Below are 10,525 nucleotides of genomic sequence, written 5' to 3' on the forward strand. Positions count from 1 at the left end.
CAGGTCTTTACACACAGTTTTTGACCTTTTGCACACAGGGGTCACAAGTTCCTGAGTAAACATCAGTAAATTATGATGCCCGTGTGAAAGGGGACTTAATCTAATAAAATAATTATAATAAAAAAAAATTTTCACACTTATTATTAGCCAGACCTTGTTACATATATATTTTCATTATTTTTTTACCTTATTTCTTCTTCTCCCCAATTTTCAGATGGCATGGAGCACGGAAAGTACTTTTACTGATGACTGAAGTCATCACAACTTCAAGGCTGCAGACTTCTCTATCTGAAGCTCTAATATTATTTATGAGTCATGCCACAGTATGGAGTGGAATAGGAGGTGAATAGACAGCATAGGCAGGAGTTCAGATGTATGACAAGAAGCAGAGTTGAGATTCCCAAAAAAAGTATATATATATATATATATGTATATATATATATATATATATATATATATATATATATATATATATGATAAAAAGACTGGAAGCCTGTGAGTGGATTGTCTTTTTCCTACGCTTTTAAGATAATTGCTAAAGCATCCATTCACATTTGTTCTATTATATGTTTTTATAGCACCAGGCATAGTTATGAAGAAAAAAATGTCAGTAAAGTGACATTTCATCAGTTTAAGTGCTAAAATCATGACGCTATTTACTGTTTAATGTCATGGAGACAAGCCCCTGTTCCTCAACAAACACTGGTTTGTCTGTGCTAATTTACAAGTGCTAAAATATTCACAAGTAAAGCCAGACTTCTAATTCACCTTAATGGCAGCCCTATAAGTAGTTTCTGTATTGACAAATGGGCTGGTGTGGAATCCCACAGATAAACAGAATTTCATTACAATTCATTGCAAATGTAAGAAATGTGTGCCTATTAATTACAATCTGCATCATCTGAACAATGGCAGCGTGATATCTGGAAAGATGCCACTGCATTCATCCTGACTGATCCTGGATTCTTCAACAGTTTATGATCTCTAATTACACAGCCTGTAGCATCTGTATACATAGGTGGCTGTGTGAAATTGATCAGGTTTCAAATTTATTTTAATTAAAATAAAAAAAGGGAATATTAGCATAGTTTATTGCACCAAATGAATAAAGGAATATTTGATCTTTTTTGTTGATTCTTGAAAGGAGCCACTTAAAGGGCCTGCATCCCTAAAATGGAACATTGTTTATGTAAAGGACAATGGGCCACATTTTTCAGTATGAGATATAAAGACAGTCTGTGTAGCCACCTGAGTCATACCTCCCAGCTTTCAGAGATTGTAATGAAGACCCCCTTTTAGCAAAAGTATGTCAATATAAGACACCCCCCGCCACGCCTCGCTTAAAGGAGAATTATACAAATAATGATTGCTTCAACCCACAAGTGCTTTGTTTTTGCCAATATTTTTTCTTTATATTGGCTTTTGACATTTACACATGCAGCAATTTAGAAATTGGATGAAAGGTTTAGCACTGTAAAGCACTTTTTGATACATAAATAGTGCATTTTATATACACTTATATAGATCAGACCGAGATGAGGGACAAATGAGGAGGAAGGAGGCACTTTGGTCCAAATCAGGGTCAGTCCCTCACAGGACAGGAGCCAGTTAACCAACCAGCATGTCTTTGGAGTGGAGGAGGAAACCTGGAGAGCCAGAGGAAACACACACAGGTACAGGGAGAACATGCAAACTCAAGGCAGGTAGTGCCATGGTTGGGATTCAAACCAACAAGTCAAGTGCTACTAGGCAGACGTGCTAGCCAATTGTGCAGAACAGATACTTAAGGTGCCCAACTGAGGTCAACCAAACGCCACTTCAAGTTGGTGTAGACTTCAGTGTCTAAACATGCCCCAGGAGCTGATCTGGATTGTTTCTGCCAATGTGATTACTCATATCATAAAAGGATCACTGCCCTAACTAGAGTAGCTGAAAATCTTCTTTACTGCAACAAACCCAAACAAGATAATCTCAAGCATTTCATGCTGCTTCTAGTGCTCTTTGAATAAGTACTGGGATCATATTGAAACTCCTAAGAGATTTTCATAGTAGGTGCCACATTCAAAATAAAATATGCAAATACTGGGGAGATTTACCAAAACTAAAAAGTGCAAAATCTGGTGCCACTCTGGTGCGGGGGGGGGGGGGGGGTTATCAAAGCTTAAGGCCTCACCCACACAGGGTGTTAAAGAAAACTCTCCTAGAAGTGTTCCTCCTGGCAGCAGCATTTTTGCAGGAAGAAATGCCTGATGCTTGTAAAAGTATCTAACAATTTTACAATTGTTTAGGTGCATTTACAAGCTTCAAGCGCTTGGGCGTTAATTAATATTCAATGCCCAGAATAATTTATTATACTGGCTAATGAAATTAATTAATGCTTAAGCATGCATTTAGAAACATGTTTAGGTGCGTTTAGGCATGTTTAGCCATGTTGTGGTTCAAAGGCTTTGTGGAAAAATTCACCCCAGCTCTATATATCGCCACTACCCTTCTCATTCACAAAAATAAATAAATATGTAAATGAAGGTGAGTTTTAAAGGTTAGGATAACCATCTGTGCATTGATCTACCTACCGTCTTCATCTTAGTCCTAGTCGCCTTCATTGAGGAGCACACATACTCAGCAAGTGAACCATGTTGAGAAGAAAGTTGTAAGCATTTGTGAGTTTCTCTCCTCAGTGCCAGTGAGAGATTCACTGTCAAAATTGGCCACAAATGGTTTTTTGAGAATTCATATCAGAAACATCTGGTAAAGAGGGTATTATCAGGTGTTCAATATGGCATAAGCACCATAGAAAAAGGGTAGCATAAGCTGGGTAGGCTAAATCAAAATTTTGCTATTGGGCCATGGATTTGTAGTTATGCCCCTCTTCATCTATCGGCAACAATCAACCCTCTAGCTACTGTGAATCTGCTATGTCCTGTAGATGTTGCATAGCTAATAGGCTTATTAAACTATTACTACAATAGCATTTAATACATTTACTGTCCAGAAAATAAAATACTAGATTTGTCTCAGCTAAAATCCCTTTCACAATAAAACCTCTTTTGAGAAAAATTCATCATTACCATGGACAAAGTGAGAAATTTTTCATAACAAATAATATGCCACTGTTGTTTGTTACATAAAAGTTAACTTATTTTTAGATTCTTGTTTTTTTGTAGTTTTTGTTTTCTTTCTCTTCTTACTTTGCCATGGGCACCTTATGCAAATAAGTGCATCAATCTAAAACAAGCTGAAATCCTTACATGTCAAACACACCTCTGAAAGAAGCCAAGCTCATTCATCTATGAGTGTTTATTACACTTTTGCCTGGAAGTGAAAAATGGTATTGGACAGAATTTATAAGCATACATACACGCTATCATTGCTAACGCGTATTCTGTACTTGCTTTTTTAAAGCAGATATAGGGGAATGTGTTGATATTCCCTTAGGTTGGAGACCATTTTAACATCAAATAATGCTGCATTGGCCCATAAAATGCAAAGTTATCAATTTTCTTCAAGTAAGTTTGTTCTGTATCCATTTAGGGTAGCCACAGATTTACTTATCCTTCTTTCCCAAAAGCACACACTTAGCTTCCCTTTACCCCTTTTTCTCATTCATCCATTTTGATGTCAGGAGCAAAGAAAAATAGGAGAGCGTGTAACTCACTCCTCCTTCTTCATGAGTGTACTTGTTACTTGTGATTAACCCAACACTGTCACATTGGATGGGAAAAGAGCTCTCAGACCTGCATACAGGGGTGTATTTACCACAAGGCAAACAAGGCATTTGCCTAGGGCGGCATTTTTCAGGGGGGGGCAACACTGCCTCTTGGAAGAAGGGATGGAAGAAGGGACACACGTGGCATGGGGACCTGGTGGGTTCCGAAAGATACTGTGGGTTTCATGACGGTGTATACACAGCCCAACTCTTGTTCCTGGGTATGTCCGGAGCTGTGAAGGTGAGTGTCTTTCTCTCTCTCATCATGGGTGATGGCGGTTGGTATATGGAGGCAGTGGTAGTGGAAGGCTTGGGTGGAGGGTGGGGTGTTCTTGGTCAATGTCAGGCTCTTTCTGCGTGGGGGGGCGCCAATTTTTGTGTTACCTAGGGCAGCACAAAACCTAAATACACCATTGCCTGCATAAACTCCAAATCACATTGTGGTGCTTCCTCTCTTCTCTCATGTTGGCTGAACAGAATGGCAAGGGAGCAAAGGATAGGTAAATATTTGATGCTGTGGAGTGGGGAGGTTAAGCTCAAGTCAAGCTGGCCACACAAATAAAATCTACTTAAAAGGGGACCTGGCTGACTTTATACTGAACGGGATGTTGTGTTAATTTTGGTAAATCTAACAGAAAATTGTACACTAACTTGCTGTTAGCCATAATGCTCTAACGTTGCAAAAAACACACAAACGCCTAGAGCATTACCACCATAAACATTTATTTAGTCCAAAAACAATTCCATACTCACAAATATGTATAAAAACAGATGCATCAAACTTCAGGCCGTAGGCAACATCATCTATTTATGAACCACGTGGTTGGAAGACTAACGCATTTCAGGGGATAAACCCCCTTCCTTGGAGATAACCCAACCACATGCATCACCACAGATTACATGATCACACATCGGAAGCACTGCTTCTCCTCAACGAGTAAGTGGGCAGAGCTAACATTACCTTAAAATAAACCACTTATAGCTAGTACTCACACCTTCTCAAGAATGTCACTAATAAAGTTCTCATGCCAGGGACCCCCATTTGGAGGCCCCTGCAATCTACGTGATATTTTTAAAGTTAGTCAAAATACAATGACTGATTCTCTTATTACTATGTATGTGCACCAAGGGAACAAGTATATTAGAGCATACTACATTTCTTTTAAGGTAATGTTAGCCCCGCCCACTTGCTCATTGAGGAGGAGGGGTTCTTCCAATGTGTGATAATTTAAGCTGTGGGTTGTTGAGTTAGCTCTGAGGAATAGGTTTATCCCACAAAACGCTTCAGCCTTCCAATGGTGAGGTACATGAACAGATGGCATCGCCTGTGGCTGGAGTTGTTTTTTGATATGCCTGTTTTTATACATGTTTGTGAGTATGCATTTGGTTTAGGATTAAATAATTGTATACGGTGGTAATGTGCTAGGCATTTGTGCCCTCCTGTGAGTGTTTTTGCAGCTTTTTTGAAGATGAACTGAAGTACCTTTGAACACTAGAGTGTTTAAATTTTCTCAGAGTAATGCTCTAACCTGCCCATAGAAACATGAAAGGAAGTCATTCATGCAGATCTGCTTCAAAGCAACCATCATTCCAAAGAAGGACTTCCAGGGTCAACCCAATAGACAGGATATTAGCTCACAGAGCAGTACAGAAACATGCTTTAAACATCCTATTTTTGTGGCCTCTATTAAATGTTGAACATTTCTAGAGTGTTGAAAATGTTTAAAATTTCTCACAAAAATTCACCTACCTGCATGGGTTCCATTATTTGCTAAAACACAAAGGGACCCCTCCCTACAAGTTCTACAAAAATAAAACTGCAAGTGCAAAATAAAAAAAAAAAGCCCAGCTTCTATCCTGTATTTTACACAATACTGAAAAGCTAGTTCTGCTGCAGCAAGGGTCAGTCTTTTCAAAATGGATACCTCTTAAACCTGTTGCAAAAAGATACATTTACATGCAAATCGTCACTTTTCCTGACTTCTCCAATCCTGCCTCTCAAGCCTCTCTACTGGTTTTATAAGTGGGTTTAAAAACCAATATAGAGGTTCAAAATATGCAAGAAGGGGGGGGGGGCAGTTCAGCTTTAGGTTTTGCAAATAACTTAAGCTAGCTATATTCCAAAAGGGGCTCATGAACACTTTTGGACGTCTAATTAATTTCACCTTATAGAGAATGCAGAGAGAAGGTTCCTCCTATCATAACACAAAGGTTGATTCAGACCACTAGCACTTGCATAGTTATAGAATAAACCCATGTTTGGACAAGACAACAAGCACCCTCAGATATGAGCGAGTTTAGTGTGTTGTGTGTTGCAGACAGAGCTCTGTGCTTACTATGTAAAAGTGTACCCATCCTGTGTGGGCTTTATGTGACATTCTCCAGACCATCCTACTCCTTACTCCCTGCTGAATGTGACATATTCCATCTTGCCCCATTCTTTACACAGTGAAGTATGTTACCTATGCTATACATCTTCACTTTGGATGCTGGGTTGTACGCTTTGTATTATACATTATGTACTCTATATTCTGCTAATCACCACAGCACTGTCATTAAAAAGTTATTGTGCCATAGATGCTTCTGAATTCCACCCTATAAGTCAGCATATTAGGATACAAAATAGCTACCATAGCTCAACAAGCTTCCTTTAGGCTATGTTCACACTAGCTTTGTGTTAGGCAGGAATTTGGGCAGTGTTTTTAATGCTCCTCAAATGCCTATGAAGATTCTACACATGGCAGCACACAGTGCTGTTCACACTGAAGCATTAGTGTCGCAGCAAAATTGATGCCTTATGTCTAGTCAGGAGGCTTTGAAGCCTCCCATTCAAGTCTATGGTGACGCTCCTCAAATGCCTGGCAGGCGTTTGTGGGGCATTTGTGAGGTGGTTGCGAATCGTTTGCGGAGCGCGAATACTATTAAACTTCATTATAGGCATTTGTGGTGCAGTTTTAATGCTTGGCAACCACCTATCAAATGCCTCAAAAACGTGCATAGGGTGTTTGGGAAGCATTTGAGGAGCGTTAAAAACGCTTCCCAAATGCCTGTCTAATGCTCTAGGGAAGTTTGGTAAGCGTTAGAAATAATCAAGTGTGAACAAGCCCTTAGTCTGTTTGTTTGTTTTTTTTAAGATGTGGGTACTAGGACTATCATTCTGACGCATGCTTCAGTACTTAATGAGCCAGTGACCTGGAACAAGCATTGAGCCAGTGAAATGTGAAGTATCTGAACTCTCATTGTGCACACATGTGAGTGTACGGGTGACTAACTCACCATGTAGCAAAGCTGGGACTAGAATGACAGCTCTAAGCCTGCACATTTGTTGAAATATCAGTATTGATAGCTTCCATATTTCCACCCTCATTGATTCCCTTAAATATTATTTAACATCCCATACAAAAATAAAAATATTACATTTAGGTGCTTCACTTCTGTATTGTGCACAATAATGAAAAGATAATTCTGATGCAGCAGGGGTCAGCTATTTCATAGTGGATACCTCTTAAACCTGTTGCAAAGGTGGGCAATTCATCAGATCCTAATGCATAGGTAGTGAAACCTATATTTCAACACAATCAACAGTTCTGGAGTTATAGAAATATGTATTTACATGCAAATCTTGACTTTTCCTGGATTGGGAAAAAATAGCTGCAATAAACTCAATAAGCTACATTTGGGCATTTTTTTTAATGTGGGTTCTCAGACTATCATTCTGATGCAGGCTTCAGTACTTAATGAGCCAATGACCTGTACCAAGCATTCAGCCAGTGAAATATTTGAACTCCCATTGTGCAAACTTGTGAGTGTACATGTGAGTACTCCACTGGGTGCATTTATTTTTTACTAGTTTGATCTTATTACAGCCCATCCAAGCTAACATGTACTTATAGTTCTGTATGCTCACATACTGTAAATCACCACTACCATTCAAGCACTGCCAAATAGCTGTGTCTCTATTGGATTATTAGTAAGTATTTCTGAATGGCATATGAGTCTTAGTTGTATGAGATGCAGATGGCCACATTACATTCAGCAAACAGCACTATCAGCTTCCAAATAGCCTGAAAGGATATAACAGTTTCTGTAAAACAATGGTGTGAAGATATGAGAGCAGCAACCCATGCTAATCTCTGCAGAATACCAGCGACAAGCATCTGACTCCCTCTACCGACTCTGCTGTGTGTTGGTGCTGCTGACACTGGCAGACAGGTAGATCCCACACACAGGAGAGCAATTTCATTACCAACAAATGGGATTCCTGCCCTTACTTTATGGGGGCAAAAGGAAAGGAAGGGGCAATAGATCAAGTTCCAGATATGTGAAGCATACTGTACATTCTGATTGTATTCTGGAGACTAGAACAGGAAATGTATAGCATTCATGTCTTGTGTTCTAGCTGTTCAATCATTTTTTTGTCTCCTTAAACAAATATAAAATGGAAGAAACACATCACACAATGCTTTACATCTCTCTGTTTGTCTTCCTCTTTTTATCTGATTATCTGCCACCCTCTTCCCACATATCAGAAGTACAGGCGATGTACATTGACTGGTACCGTAATTACACATTGCAGCGCAGCTCTAACAATACGAGGATGCTCATCACCATCCCTGTTATGGCATGCAGAGGCAACCGCAGCACAACCTGTCATAGCGGTGCCAGCCAGCCAATGCTGCATGGACACATCCTAGCGACGTCCAAGCTTCATTACTTTCTATCATCCTTTGCAGTAAACTCCGATACAAAATATCTCAGTTCATTGTTGTTACATTAATACATAGTTTGCAGTCTGCATTGGCAAGATAGATTCCTTCTGCAAAGTGAGTTCAACTATGCTTGTACCCCCAGGATCCTTGGTGGAAAAAAAAAGTACATGGACCGACCGTGCTCAAATGCAGATATTCAGTTATGACAGTGCCTATGTTCATTTATTGTAATATATATATATATATATATATATATATATATATATATATATATATATATATTTTAGCACAATATAAAATAAAAACAAAAGCAAATGCACATTAATATCTATTAAAAATGCACACATTATCTATTACAAAATTCACATAGAAATATATATTACAAATGTGCATTAATATCTATTATATTTGCACATATCAATATCTATTATAAATGCACATTAATATCTATTACAAATGCACATATCAATATCTATTACAAATGCACATTAATATCTATTACAAATGCACATATCAATATCTATTACAAATGTACACATATTAATATCAATTACAAATGTACACATACATTGGAGATTATGCACAGCGACAATTTACAGCAAGCAGCAAGTAGATGTATGATAGAAGAACTTTAGAGATGAATGAAATTGTACAGAAATTGCAGATCTGACCACAGGTGGGGGAATTACATGTAATGCAAAAAATAAAAAATAAAATAAATAGCAATGAGCAATACTGGATCTGAGTATATAGGAGAGTGGGCACTGCTGGATTTTGGCATTCAGTTAGAACTGGAGACACTTGGCTGGTACAATGCAGTGTGCCCCTCATGCAGTTCCCAGATGTTTCCTCACCTCCAGATCCAGCTGCAGTGAGCTAATTATCATCTCCACTCTGAGAAAAAAAAAACCTCCCAGCATTTCCAGGATATCAGGACTTACCTGTTTTGTAGACATCCAGAAAAGTAAGCAGCTCACCCATTCATTCCACCTGCCCCTTGATCCCTGCACTGAATGAAGTCAGTTTTCTTGGTGTGTGCGAGTTGTCCAAAGCTTTGCCTTTCTTTCTGTACAGTGCAGACTGTAATCCCTTCTGAGAACAGCCCAGTCTGTTATCCTTTATCCTGCACAGCACAACACAGCTCCACATAGCATCCTCTCCCCTTCAGTTCTAGAGTGAATTAGGAATAAACTAGAGAGAGAGAAAGGAGACAAGCTTCTCCTGCAAGCTATAATAACTCTAAGAGACCAGAGCTTTCATACTACCCTCCTGCCAACAGCTGCTTGTTCTAGCAGTACATGGATCTCTGCAGAAAAGCTCACACCAAGTGCTGCCCAGCATACCATTACACTGGCAGGTACACTTCACCCTTCCCTGACATAAATTGAACTATTTACATAGTAGTAGCAAAGGGAAGTGTGCCCAGCTGTGTTCTTTTTCTGCAATCAATTTTGATAAATATTAATGTCAGGTTTTTTTTCTTCTTCTGTATGTTTCCAGATATCACTGGCTTTGATCCTTAAGGCTATTCCAAGATACTGTTAGCTTGGGTGCATTCCAGAACTAACCTTGACAGCTAAGTGAGTTAAAACCATTGTACAGCTTACATAAATAATGTTGGAGAACCTAACCCGCCCAAGACAATTGCAGGGTAATGCTTTCCAGAGAAATGTGACCACTATCTGTTTTATATCAGTAAAGGAAAGAGAGCGTGATCACTGAATCAAAGCCTGGAGGTAGAATATATATATATATATATATATATATATATATATATATATATATATATAATCGTTTTAATTGTTTTTGGTTGTGCAGTCAATGTTTTTGTTTTTTTTTTTATAGAATAATGCTTCTATGATAGTCTGTTTGCAGAGCATACTGGGCTTCCTATTAAGAAAATCCAGCACAAAATTTTTACTCGTTTTCTGGATAATGCAGACGCCATCTATTTCTAGTGAATAAAAAGTGTATGTAAAGAATTTTTTTTTGTTATGAATAGAGCATGGAAGGATTATAACCCCTGTCAATTTTATTTTGTATCTATGTGAGACAATTGCAGGGCAATGCTTTCCAGAGAAATGTTACCACTATCTGTTTTATATTTCAG

General features: G+C 38.6%; 1 protein-coding gene across 2 annotated transcripts in view; it reads right to left on the bottom strand.

The window, feature by feature from the left end:
• The window catches only part of HTR2C (5-hydroxytryptamine receptor 2C), a 698,015-nt gene extending 687,979 nt beyond the window's left edge, over window positions 1-10,036 (bottom strand). For both annotated transcript variants that reach the window (XM_089657983.1, XM_089657982.1), the window contains exon 1: window positions 9,357-10,036. The gene's annotated coding sequence lies outside the window, so the exon portion shown is untranslated. The remainder of the gene's footprint in view (window positions 1-9,356) is intronic.
• Between the last annotated feature and the right edge of the window lie 489 nt (window positions 10,037-10,525).

This window comes from Staurois parvus, unplaced genomic scaffold (genome assembly GCF_062004578.1).
Source record: "Staurois parvus isolate SC_StPar_1 unplaced genomic scaffold, SC_StPar_1.0 ptg001045l, whole genome shotgun sequence".
Lineage (NCBI taxonomy): Eukaryota > Metazoa > Chordata > Amphibia > Anura > Ranidae > Staurois > Staurois parvus.